The 12621-nt window shown below is 44.1% G+C and overlaps 1 protein-coding gene across 1 annotated transcript in view; it reads left to right on the top strand.

Moving 5' to 3' along the window:
• Positions 1-10553: 10553 nt before the first annotated feature.
• Positions 10554-12621, top strand: part of supt7l (SPT7 like, STAGA complex subunit gamma) — a 34387-nt gene continuing 32319 nt past the window's right edge. The window contains exon 1 of the mRNA XM_039749534.1: positions 10554-10659. The gene's annotated coding sequence lies outside the window, so the exon portion shown is untranslated. The remainder of the gene's footprint in view (positions 10660-12621) is intronic.

Raw genomic sequence — 12621 nt, 5'->3', positions numbered from 1 at the left:
TATATTGCGCTTCGACTTTCGTGGCTTCACTCTATCGCGGATTTTAAATATAAGCATATCTAGATATATTTTTCGCTGGTTAGTGGATCTCTGTGGACAATTGGTCTTTTAATTTATGGTACTTGCTTCCTCAGTTTGTTTGCCCAGTTGATTTCATACAAGGGAAGCTATTGACGGATGGCTTAGAAGCTACCCAATCAGAGCATGTATTACATATTAAATAAAACTCATCCATGATATACGATGTGCTTCCCGAGCGGTGCTTGATTGTTTGCTTTTCTCGGTCTCTCTCACTCTCTCTGACATTCTCTGCGCCTGACGGAGGGGCTGTTTGCCTAGAAGATACGGACGCTACTCTAAAAAATGCTGAAAGATTACCTTCACATTGATCCCTTCTTTGCGGCTGCTTTATCGCGGTGCGCATACTTAAAAGCCCAACAGCACGCATTGATTTTTGATTGTTTGTTTCTCTCTCTCTGACATTCTCTGCTCCTGACGCGCACCTTGAAGAGGAAGATATGTTTGCATTCTTTTAATTGTGAGAAAGAACTGTCATCTCTGTCTTGTCATGGAGCACAGTTTAAACTTTTGACTAAAAGGTGTTATTTCATGTCTAGAGGGCTCTAATAATGTTAACAGTGTGGGAGAGTTTATTAGGGCTTAAAATATATAAAAATAACCATACAAACATATGGTTTCTACTTCGCGGATTTTCATCTATCGTGGGGGGGTCTGGAACGCAACCCCTGCGATCGAGGAGGGATTACTGTACATATATATATATATATATATATATATATATATATATATATATATATATATATATATATATATATATATATATATATATATATATATATAAAATAAAATTCCATTACAACAAGTTTCCAGGGACCTAAAAAATATTTCACTGTAATGAGATTCTGTATTTGTCACTATAGTGCTTTCTTTAATTTGCGTCCAGGCGTTTGCAATCATTTCAGTAGCTTCTTTTGTGTTAATTTTAATCTCCTCCTGCCTACAAGTTATGCTGACGAGAATTTTTCTCAGCATTTCCTTGCGATGACACACTTTCAGGGTGCACGTGATGCCCAAACCCAATGGCTGAAGCACTGCTGTGCAATTGGGTGGGAGGAATTCAACGCAGACATTATCTAAATGTGGAAACATGTTGTGGGCAGCACAGTTATCAGTCAGGAGCCGAATCGTCCTTTTCTTCTTCTTCATATTGTGAAGTTTCTGAATTCTTTTGGAACCACCCCCCCCACCCAATAGGAATGTCACGCTAAAGTGCTTCCCGAAGTGTGATTGCAGCGTCTGTTTAAGATTGTTTGTCCGTTGTCGGGGCAGGGCAGCAGCGGGCTCAAAGCTCTGCAGTGAGGCGCCACAGAGGCGAATCCTGAAAGACTGTGGGCGCGCTATAAGTCCCTGTCTTACACCCCAAAACACAAGGCCGAGTCTCAGAACTTTAGCAAAACCAGCTTTATTCAGCTTGAAATAGGAACAGCGTGGCTATTTATTGTAGCGGGATCTGCCACTCTGCTATACACGGGCACAGCAGTCAGGCAGGTCATGCCCAGGTTAGTGGCTAAGTAATCCTGTTCCCTACATTTACAGTGTTCATTGCACCACCCATCAAGATCTTTTCTGTTTGCTTTGGCGGAGAGACGCAGCAGAGCTGTGAGCCTGCTGTTGCCCCGGCAACAGATAAACAGTCCTCCACAGACGCGGTGATCGCACTTCGGGACGCTCTTCGGCGTGTTGTCCAGTTGTGGGAGGTCCCAAGAGAGTTACAAACCTCACATTTTCTTGAATGAGTGCCACATTAATAGGAATGTTTCTTGAACGAGCGTCACAGAACCACATAAAAGCGGCTTTTTTGACGTCTTCAAATGCAGAAGTTCACATACATTTGCAACCCAAGATTTTTCTTCTTTTTTTTTTTTTTTTTGCTTGGTCTTTCAAGGAAGTCGATAGCGTCAATGGCAAAATTCCAAATTCACTGGCAACATCTTTTTTCTTTTTGCTGCAATCGAGAGCTGCAAAAATGTAAAGTTTTTTTTTCTAATATGAACTGTTATTGTTTTTTCGTGTCTGCTGTTTCTATAGGAGGGTGACGATGAGTTCAATTCCAATGAATGTTTTTCAAATGTTGACGAGCAAAAAGCAAAAGGTATCACTGAAAACCACCAAAAACAAACACAGCAAAATGACAAAAAAATAACAGTAAAAGGAAAGTTCGAAGAAAGAAAAAAAAAAAACGTACAATGTTTCTGTTTGGGGATCGTTGTGCACAACTGAGCGGCGACCACAAAACTAACTGCTGTGCAGAAGATTCATTCAGGCATTTCAAGGTCTTTTGTGCACTTTGTTGTAATGAAAGTATCTGCTGAATGGACTTCGTAGTAACGAGATTTCTATAGACTCGTGTCATGTGGGGGACCATAAAAATACTTCTTTGTAAAGAAAATTTTGTTGTAAAGATATTCGTTGCAACTGAATTTTACCTGTACATAAATATATATGTATAATAAATAAATATTTTGTGGACTGGGACCCGGACACAGGCAGACAGACAACATAGTTTCACCACACACTGTTTATTTGCACAAATTATTTACAAATAGTGCTCACGTGCACCCCCAGTGCCTCTGGCACCGTTCCCCCAAATGTCCAGGCCTCACAAGTCTAATGCCTCTCTCCTGGCCGCCTCCCGTCCTCTCTCCAGCTCTGTCCTCTTCCACCCGACATCCACTGCTGACTGGAGGGAGGCGGCCCCTTATATGGGAACCCGGATGGGCTACAGCTGCTTCGCCGCCTGGCAGTGGCCATGGGTCCCTACAGGGCTGGGCTTCCAAGCCCTTTACCCGAGGCCCCCTACATAACCAGGACAGATGCCCCCTCGCGGTCTGGAGGAGGCACAAGCCCTCCTCCGGTCCTCCCGGCCAGGGACCACAATATATATGAGAGAGAGAGAGACACAGAGAGTAGATTCACATCATTTATATATATATATATTAATAATAGCAGCAGCCCCAGCACTGCCCCCTGCTGGTCACCACTCTTAACATCAGCCAGTTCTGATGAGGTTCCTCGCACCATCACCCTCTGCTTCCTGTGTCTGGGCCAATTCTGCACCCATCTACACACATCACCCTGAACTGCCACTTCTTTTAGTTTGATGCCCACCCTCTCATGTGGCACCTTATCAAATGCTTTCTGAAAGTCCACATCAGTCATGTCATCTCCTCCACTTTGATCGTATCCTTTTGTTTCTTCCTCATAGAATTCCAGCCTGTCAGTAAAACACGACCTCCCTCATCTGAGCCCACGCTGACCCCTACTCTCTTTTCTGTTTCTTTTTCCGGTTTTCCTGCGCCACCACCACCTACTCAAAGCTTCATGATGCTCCAACAATGATGGATGGATTAAAAGGCAGAAGTCTACGTGACCATCATCATCATCAAGCCCTTCCGTGAGAACCCTAAATCCAAAGAGGACTGTTTCATTATGTTAGGTAGAATGCCAAGAGGGGACTGGCCAGGTGGTCTCGTGGTCTGGAATCCCTAAAGATTTTATTTTTTCTCCAGCCGTCTGGAGTTTTTTTGTTTTTTCTGTCCCCCCTGGCCATTGAACCTTACTCTTATTCGATGTTAATTAATGTTGATTTATTTTGTTTTATAATTGTGTCTTTCATTTTTCTATTCTTTAATATGTAAAGCACTTTGAGCTACTGTTTGTATGAAAATGTGCTATAGAAATAAATGTTGTTGTTGTTCAGTAAAACTCCTGTCCTCGCCATGTGCTGCTCAATCTTATCCTTAATACGAGGGACTTTCAAGAAGTTTCCGCACTTTTATATTTTTGTTGGAAATGGAGAAGGCGGGAGGGAGGAGTAGTAATTGGTCGTGTCTGAGAGTGTCATGTGACCAGTGAAATTGCATCACAAAGGACGGTGACTATACAGAAAAGTGATGTCATTTGCTTTTGAGATTCCTAATACAGTTAAAAAAAAGTGCAGAAACTTTCTGAACGTCCCTCGTATTTCCTTCCATTATTTTTCCTGTGATGCACGTTAACCTTACTGGCCTATACTGTAGTTGCTTGGATATGCCTGGTCACCCTTTCCAATATAAAGGGATACTACTATGTGCCCTTTCCCAGCCCTTTGAAATGTCCCCAGTGCACAGCGACTTCCTAAAAATACGCGTCTGGGGTTTCTATCTGCACTCGCTAACCTCCTGAGGACTGAATACGAGCGACTGACATGACTGCTGCTTTGCTCAGTCGCCCTGAAGCTTGTTAGCTAATTTGGAGAAAAGGAACCCAAAAAAAAACAACAACATTTAAGTAACGGAAGGATTCTCGGGTGAATCTTCTACATTATCAAGTGCAAATAAGCCGAAGTCTGCTACTACGATGACAATTTGAAGAAGTCTGGCTTTGTGTGTCCTCCTCCTCAGCCCTGACTGCTATCAAGACAAAGTGCCGGGCGACGTGTTTCCATACGGAGGCTGCTGATCCTCCATCATTCCCAGACCTGAGAAACTCCGCAGCAGTCAGAGATGAGCACCCCAGTCTCATCAATTTGCAAAGTACGCCATCGTTCAAAGTATACACAAAACTGTGGAGTGGTGCAGCTATTTTCAAGTGTTCTACTTATTGTGCGCTGATAAATGTTTGTTTTGGGGTTTCCTAATAGAGGGGGTCCAATTTTTTTTTCTCTCTCTTCTAAGGGGTCCCTGGTCTGAAACAGCTCGAGAACCCCTGGTTCTTCCATACGACAGTTCCAGAAAGAACCTTTATTTCTTTATATCTCAGATGACATCCCGATTTGGAAAGGTCCCTGTCTGCCTTCAGTTACACGGTTCTGATCTGTTTCTCTTCAGTGTATCCTGCCGCCTTCTTCTTTTTCTTTCCTAGCTAGTCCCACTTTTTTATATGGGGCTCACTATTTTATTTTTTCACCTAGCCTTGTCCACTAGAGGTTTTTACACTATTCTTTAAAGATTTCTGTTTTGCCTGCTTTTCAAAGCCCAAAGACCCAACTTCTTACTCATAGATCCCACCACAGAATGAAACGGTCCAGCGAGGCACCACACAACCCAGTAAAGAGCCATTTAGGAAACCAGAGCGTGAACGCGACCCCCCACCACCACGGTTGAGCTCCCTGCACCTACCTGCAGTATAAACAGCCTGGTGCTGCCCCCGAACTTCAGCACATGGCCCACCTTCAGACGCACGTAGGTTTTAGGTGGCACCTGCTTCTTGTTCACGAAGGTGCCGTGGGTGCTGCCCAAGTCATAAATGAAAAGTCCGCCTTCGTCCGCAGCCCGGCGACCCTGCAGCACGGCGTGATAGCGGGACACCGACGGGTGCTCCAGGGCGACATCGCAGGAGGGCAGCCGGCCGATCACCGTGTAGTTGCGCTCCCCGAGCGGCACGGTGTGCACGATAGCGCCGTTCTTCAGCACCTCGATGGAGTACGAGCTGTCAGGGATTCCGCCCCAGGAAGGTTCGCTGTATGGCAGGGGCGGGGCGGCTTTGCCACCGCTGGGAGTCTTTTCGGTTGCTTGTGCTGCCGAGTCTCACAGGTCCCATTTTTTGAAGGCGAGTTCTCCTCGAGCTCCGACTCTGGCCTGACTGCAGCCCCGAGCACGGCGGGCTTTTTAAACTGGAACGCAGTCTCTTCTGTTGCATCGTCTTCTTCCTCCCGGCCCGTCGGGACCGTCTGGCCACTGTCCAGTTCTTCAGTCATTCCTAGAAACTCTTACAGCAGACCACCAGCGACTGTTTACTACGACAGGTTACTCGCAGGATGTGCTAAGGCTGCCTCCACTCTGGTTCGGCGCTTAAAAAGTCCCGTGCGACATTACGGAACTGGAAAGGGAAACTTCAGTTCCTATTGGGGGGAAAACACCCAGAAAGTCCGGACACTCTCAGGATCCTAAGCGGTCTGTGGCTACATGCACCAGTCCCTATGGAGGAGGACGGACAAAATTCAATAAATAAATACTAGTGTGAAATGTAACAATAAATAAGGAGATATGTCACGAAATATTTGTTAAAATGTTACATTTCTTTATGTATTTATTTTATTGCTATCTGTGTGACCCATCTAATTCGGTTTGGAAGATCCAGTTATCAACGTTAATGTCTGCAGTGCACCATGCAATGCTTGCCCCTCTCTAATATGCCATTTGGTAGGGAATTCATAAAAGTCGTGTTAATGTTTGTGATGTGTTATCTGTTAGAATGACAATCCTAATGCATATACTGTATCTCTGTTACATGTTATTTGAGGGCGACACAGTGGGCAGTGCTGCCACCTCACAGTAAGGAGACCCGGGTTCACTTCCCGGGTCCTCCCTGCGTGGAGTTTACATGCTCTCCCCGTGTCTGCGTTGGTTACCTCCCACAGTCCAAAGACATGCAGGTTAGGTTCTAAATTGTCCCTAGTGTGTTGTGGGGGTGTGTGCCCTGCGGTGAGCTGGCACCCTGCCAGGTGTTTGTTTCCTGCCTTGTGCCCTGCGTTGCCTGGGATTGACCCCCGTGACCCTGTAGTTAGGATATAGTGGGTTGGATATGGGATTGATGTTTGTGACGTGTCTATGTTATATGCCACTTGGTATGGGATTCATAAAAGCAGTGCTAATGTTAATGGGCTAAATGGGATCCTGGCTGAACCCTCAGCATCAGTCCATAATTTGGGTGTCATCTTTAATCAGCTTCTTACTTTTCAACCACACATTAGCTAAATAGTACAGACAGACAGCTTTTTTCATCTCCGTAACATTGCTCATCTGCATTCTTTCCTCAGTGTGAAGGATACTGAAACATTCATTCATGCTTTCATCACAACCCGTCTGGACTATCACAATGCTTTGTTTCATGGCCTCCTGACTAAATATATCAATAGATTACAATATGTTCAGAATTCTGCTGCTCATTTACTTACACACACTAAAAAATCTGCTCACATCACTCCTGTTCTTCATGACTTGCATTGGTTACCAGTTTCTTCAAGAATCAAATATACAATTATTCTTCTCACCTTTAAAGCCCCTCATTATCTGTCAGAACTGCTGCTTCCTTACACTCCTGCTCATGCATTAAGATCATCAGACGCTAACTTACTCACTGTTCCTAAATACAGGTCAGCAACTATGGGTGGCAGAGCCTTCAGTGTGATAGCCCATAAAATGTGGAATGCTCTTCCTCTCAGCCTTCGTGAGGAAAAATTTCAAACTCCTGTTAAAAACACATCTCTTCAATACGTATTATTCATTTTCTTGTATGTTATTTCTATTGTTTTGTTAATGTGTTTATTGAATTGTAAAGTGTCCTTGAGTGTATGAAAGACGCCACATAAATAAAACTTATTACTATTATTATTATAAATGTTTGTAATGCACCATCTGTTAGAATGACAATTGCAATGCATATGTCTCTGTTATATGCCATTTGGTGTGGGATTCATAAAAGCAGTGTTAGTGCTTGTGATGCACCATCTGTTGGAATGACAATTGCAATGCATATATCTCTGTTAATGCTATTTGGTATGGGATTGGTAAAAGCAGTATTAATGATTGTGATATACCATCTATTAGAATGACAAATGCAATGTATGTGTCTCTGTCAAATGCTATTTGGTATGGAATTCTTAAAAGTTGTGTTGATGTTTGTGATGCACTGTCTGTTGGAATGATAGAGACATAGCAATCAGCCGGACACACAGAGAGACACTCAGACGCTTATCCTTTTATTAAGGTGGATTTCTTCATTTATTTATTTCAGTGACGCACACTCAACATGAAACGAGCCTGTTATGAAAACTGTCACTTTCATGCATCCAAAGTTAAGAGGGCGGGTTCTAGTGAGCCCTATTTTGTGGCTGGCGTGTGGTCGGTCGCTTAGACGTAAACTGCTGCCCATCAACTGCCACATTTACAGCAGATACTTCAGATGCAGACTCCTGGGGTCAGTGTCAGTGTACCTGAGATAGTCTCGTATTCTCTGTGGTTCAAGACCAGACCAGGCTACATAGTCTGGTACAAAGAGGAGACGATCCTCAAGACTAAGTGTTCTTGTGGTGAAAAACGGAACACGATCAGCACCAAGTTTAACCAATCTGCAGCTTGTCTTCTTTTGTGTTCCTCCTTGGTTTGCTCAGCTAGCAGCAAATAGCAGCAGCTGTCAGCAATTCACATTTTGTCCTCTCTCAATCATTGAGGCATCACAAATATTTGTAGCAATATTATCTATATAGATTATCAATATAATTTAATGGAATGGCAAATGGAATGCATATGTTTCTGTCATATGCCATTTGGTATGGGACTCGTAAAAGCAGTGCTAATGTTTGCCATGTGCCACCTGTTGGAATGACTGGGATATGGCAACTGGATGGACTCACAGATAGGCCAAAGCACAGACACGTATCCTTTTATTATGGCAGATTATTCACTTCAAGGATATGAGATGGCCCTGAAATTCCTATACTGAAAGTAATGATGAAAGGTATAAACATTAGTAAAATCATATCGGAAGCACAACTGTCTCTCTGTAAATCGCCCCTACCGTTACCCTTGGGCATCGGCTTATGTAACACAAAACGCAATGTCGGAATTTTTCTTTCTGATTTTACCAAAGTTCGTTGTATTGTTATATATGATGTTCATAGAATGCAAACATATGCGTGGGATTGCCTGCGAGATCTTGCAGAAGAATTATTACTCGCCATTCATTATGCGAGGGGCTTTTCCTAATAATCGAATTATTCCAAAAGTTGGTAAAATGTATAAAATATCTAGTCAGAGAAAGGACAAAAATCATAAAGAACGCCTCATCGAAGCCGCAACTTCACAGAAGAGCACAGGCGCTGCTGAAGACTGTCAGAGATGTCGTATAAGATCTGCAGATACCGCAACGAAAGTGCACTCTCCCAACCCGCCGCGGAGCGATTTCTTCATTAGAGGCGCCGACTCTGCGTTCTTTTACCGAAGCCTAACAGTTTAATGGGTGTTGATCCGCATTTTTCTGCTTCTTAAATTACGTATCATAAACGTTTTCATACATCGCTTGTCCTTTTCCCAGGACGTTGATTTAAATATATTTGATTTAGTACCACGCTCTATATAAAGAGAGTAGGGAGGAGGTTGAAGAGACCCTGGAGAAGTGGAGATCTGCTCTAGAGAGGAGAGGAATGAAGGTCAGTAGGGCCACCGTGACAGAATACATGTGTCTGAATGAGAGGGAGGTCAGTGGAATGGTGAGGATGAGGGGAGTAGAGTTGGTGAAGGTGGAGGAGTTTAAATACTTGAGATCAACAGTACAGAGTAACGGGGATTGTGGAAGAGAAGTGAAGAAGAGAGTGCAGGCAGAGAGGAGTGGGTGGAGAAAGTGTCAGGAGTGATTTGTGACAGACGGGTATCAGCAGGAGTGAGAGTGAAGGTCTACAGGACGGTAGTGAGAGCAGCTCTGTTATATGGGCTGGAAACGGTGGCACAGGAGACAGAGCTGGAGGTGGCAGAGTTAAAGATGCTAAGATTTGCATTGGGAGTGACGAGGATGTACAGGATTAGATATGAGGACATTAGAGGGTCAGCTCAGGTTGGACGGTTGGGAGACAAAGTCAGAGAAGCGAGATTGCGTTGGTTTGGACATGTGCAGAGGAGAGATGCTGGCTATAATGGGAGAGGGACGTTAGAAGAGGAAGATGAAGGCCTAAGAGAAGGTTTATGGATGTGGTGAGAGAGGACATGCAGGTGGTGGGATGACGAGGACTGGAAGATATGGAACAAGATGATCCGCTGTAGCTACCCCTAATGGGAGCAGCTGAAAGGAAAAGAAGAAGAACACGTTATATCTATCTATCTATCTATTATATAATTCCTTTCCATCTATCTATCTATTATATATTGTAACAACCGGTGGTTGAGTATTGAAGTTCTCGGAGCCGAACTCTACTGCGCACTTCCCCCAAGCTGGTCGGCCAGCAGAATGCCAGCGCCATGCACACAGCTGTGCCTAGCTCATTAAGCAAGCGAACACTCGTGTCCCATACACCGCACGACCCCGAGTGTCTACATACATAATTGCATAGATGCAATCTAGCAACACACAGCTCTGTCCTTTTGTATCTCTTTATTAGAGCAGATAGTCAGTAACAAAGCTCCAGCTTATTGCAAGGCCATTGCCAAGGTCATTCAGAAAGACATCCTTCTCCATGATGGTAACTGTTACACTTACCACTCCTGGGCTGCAAATGACCCAAGCCCACCCAAGCAACTGCAACACAAACACATATAACATTTATAGTACAACAGGAAATCAATTGCCTTGCTTGCCCAGTACAAACAGTAACGTTACAGAAATACCCACAATGCACCATGCCGCCAGCGCTGACTGCCGGGTCATTACATAATTGTATTTCCCTGGCAAGATCTCTTCAGGTCCCTTCTTCAGGCATGATGCCTCGAAAGCTTGCATATTGTAATCTTTTTAGTTAGCCAATAAAAGGTGTCATTTTGCTTGGCTTTTCTCTATCAACTTTTGGCCGAAATACTCTACCATAGGAACGTTCTTTACGAGCTCGCGTTTCCAGTCGGACGCGAATTAGCACCGTACAGAGAAGCGCGCGCCGGGCCCGTCTGACAGGTACGTAAGTGAATCTGCCGATTTAGTGCCCATTTTTAAACACGTACAAGTTTTTTCGGAGTTTAGAATAGCACACCGTGTGAGAGTGATATGTACGGGACGAGTATGCCGTCTGCTGTTCCGTAGATTTATTTTACTCGACGGTTTTCATTCAAAGGGAAAACTGAACTCGCGAACTCTGAGGGCTCCATTTGACATGCACCCCATTAACACACAGCCCTTTATGGCCACCCTTCGGTTTAGCAGTCCGATTATCCCGTGTCGTGTCGTGTCGCGTCGTGGCGAGTCTGCGCCCATCCCGTGAGTAATGCAAAGCGAGGAACAAGCTCTGGACGGGCCGAGGAGCCAAAGTGACACACGGCCGGTTAAAGTAATGGAGACCAAATAGACTGAAGGAGTAAAAGAAAAAGAGACAAGTGCCTTTGTGTGAGACGAGAAAACAGATTCTGTTCTGTCGATCAATTTTAGTTGCCCCTCTGAGCAACGGCACGGGAAACACACGAAAGGTGCACTTTTTCCCCCCAACTGAAGGTTTCTGATAGATAGAAGTTAGTTTGTTCCCGGGGGGAAATTTGACTTTTTACAGAAGTTTCAAAAATAAATAAGTAAAGAAATATATTATGATAAACAAAAAAACCCGTCTATTTACACATAAGAATGACTAAAAAAAAAAAAAGGAAAACGTCTGCCTTGGCAGTCCTAGTGAGGCGCGACACAGGCGTATTGCTTTTGATATAAAGGAGCCCCTGTCGCGTTTCTTGACCCACTTCTGCTGGCTAATTTCTCAGTATGAGTGAGTCAGAGAGACGATGTGCAGCACTGGTCAGAATGACACGGAGCGCTTTCTTCATTCACTCCTCTGTGACTACCAGGGGGTCCAGAGTGTGTGTCATAACTGAGCCTGCACTTTGAATTAGCTGCTTCATTCAGAGAGGCGAGTCCTGTTGTTATAGACCACCCGAACACACTGCAGTTTGCCTGTCGGACAAAGAATGAAGTGGACATTTCTATGATCTGTCTGATCCACAAGGCTGGACAAAGCTGGCAGCTGCTGTGCGATTTCTGTTTTTTAATTTCTCCAGTGCCCTCAATGCCACCCAGCCATCCCTGTTAAAGGATAAGTTCAGTTATTTCTTGTTCTTCTTACTTCTTTATTTAAATAAAATGCTATAATGTTATTTTAATGTTGATAGTGACATCCTTCATATCTTCAGAAACTCGGTGGTGACCACTGTGGTGTGCTGAGCTGGTAACATGACTTCAGGAGGTGCCCACCGAATTAACAGGCTAATTAAAAGGGCAGGCTTAGTTATGGGATGTAGTCAGGACCCCCTGGAGGTAGTGGTTGAGCAGAGAACACTGAGTGCCATTATGAACAATGCAGCACATCCTCTCTGTGACACACACCAACACTGAGGACTTTCAGTGAATGAATTGTTTAGCAAAAGTGGGTCAAGAAAAGCGACTGGGGGTCCTTTATACCAACAGCAATGCGCCTGTGTAGTGCCACACTGGGACTGAAACTGCCAAGTCAGACGTCTTATTGTTTTCTTTTTAAATTTTGTTTATCTATCTATCTATCTATCTTATACCATCTATCTATCTATCTATCTATCTATCATATAGTATCTATCTATCATATACCGCCTATCTCTATCTATCATATAGTGCCTTTCATCTGTCTATCCTTTAATGAATGTCTTTCTTTCTGCCAAACCTGCAGCACAAAGCCTCCTCTTCACAGTACAAACTGGCACTTAATTTTGTCGACCCGCACTCTTAAGCTGTGATTAAAGCTGTGAGACACCCGTCATCACGCAGGCTGGTGACCCTCAGAAATTGGTCTTCTGATTGGCTTGTGACTTTCCTATCAGAGTTTCTTTCCGTTTCCAGTTGCCTTTGGATTGCGTAGGACGCCACTGGACTCGCTGACACTTTGATTTTGTTTGCAGTTTCTCTAAA

Source organism: Polypterus senegalus, chromosome 3 (genome assembly GCF_016835505.1).
Source record: "Polypterus senegalus isolate Bchr_013 chromosome 3, ASM1683550v1, whole genome shotgun sequence".
Classification (NCBI taxonomy): Eukaryota; Metazoa; Chordata; class Cladistia; order Polypteriformes; family Polypteridae; genus Polypterus; species Polypterus senegalus.
This window is presented reverse-complemented; position numbering and strand designations above follow the sequence as displayed.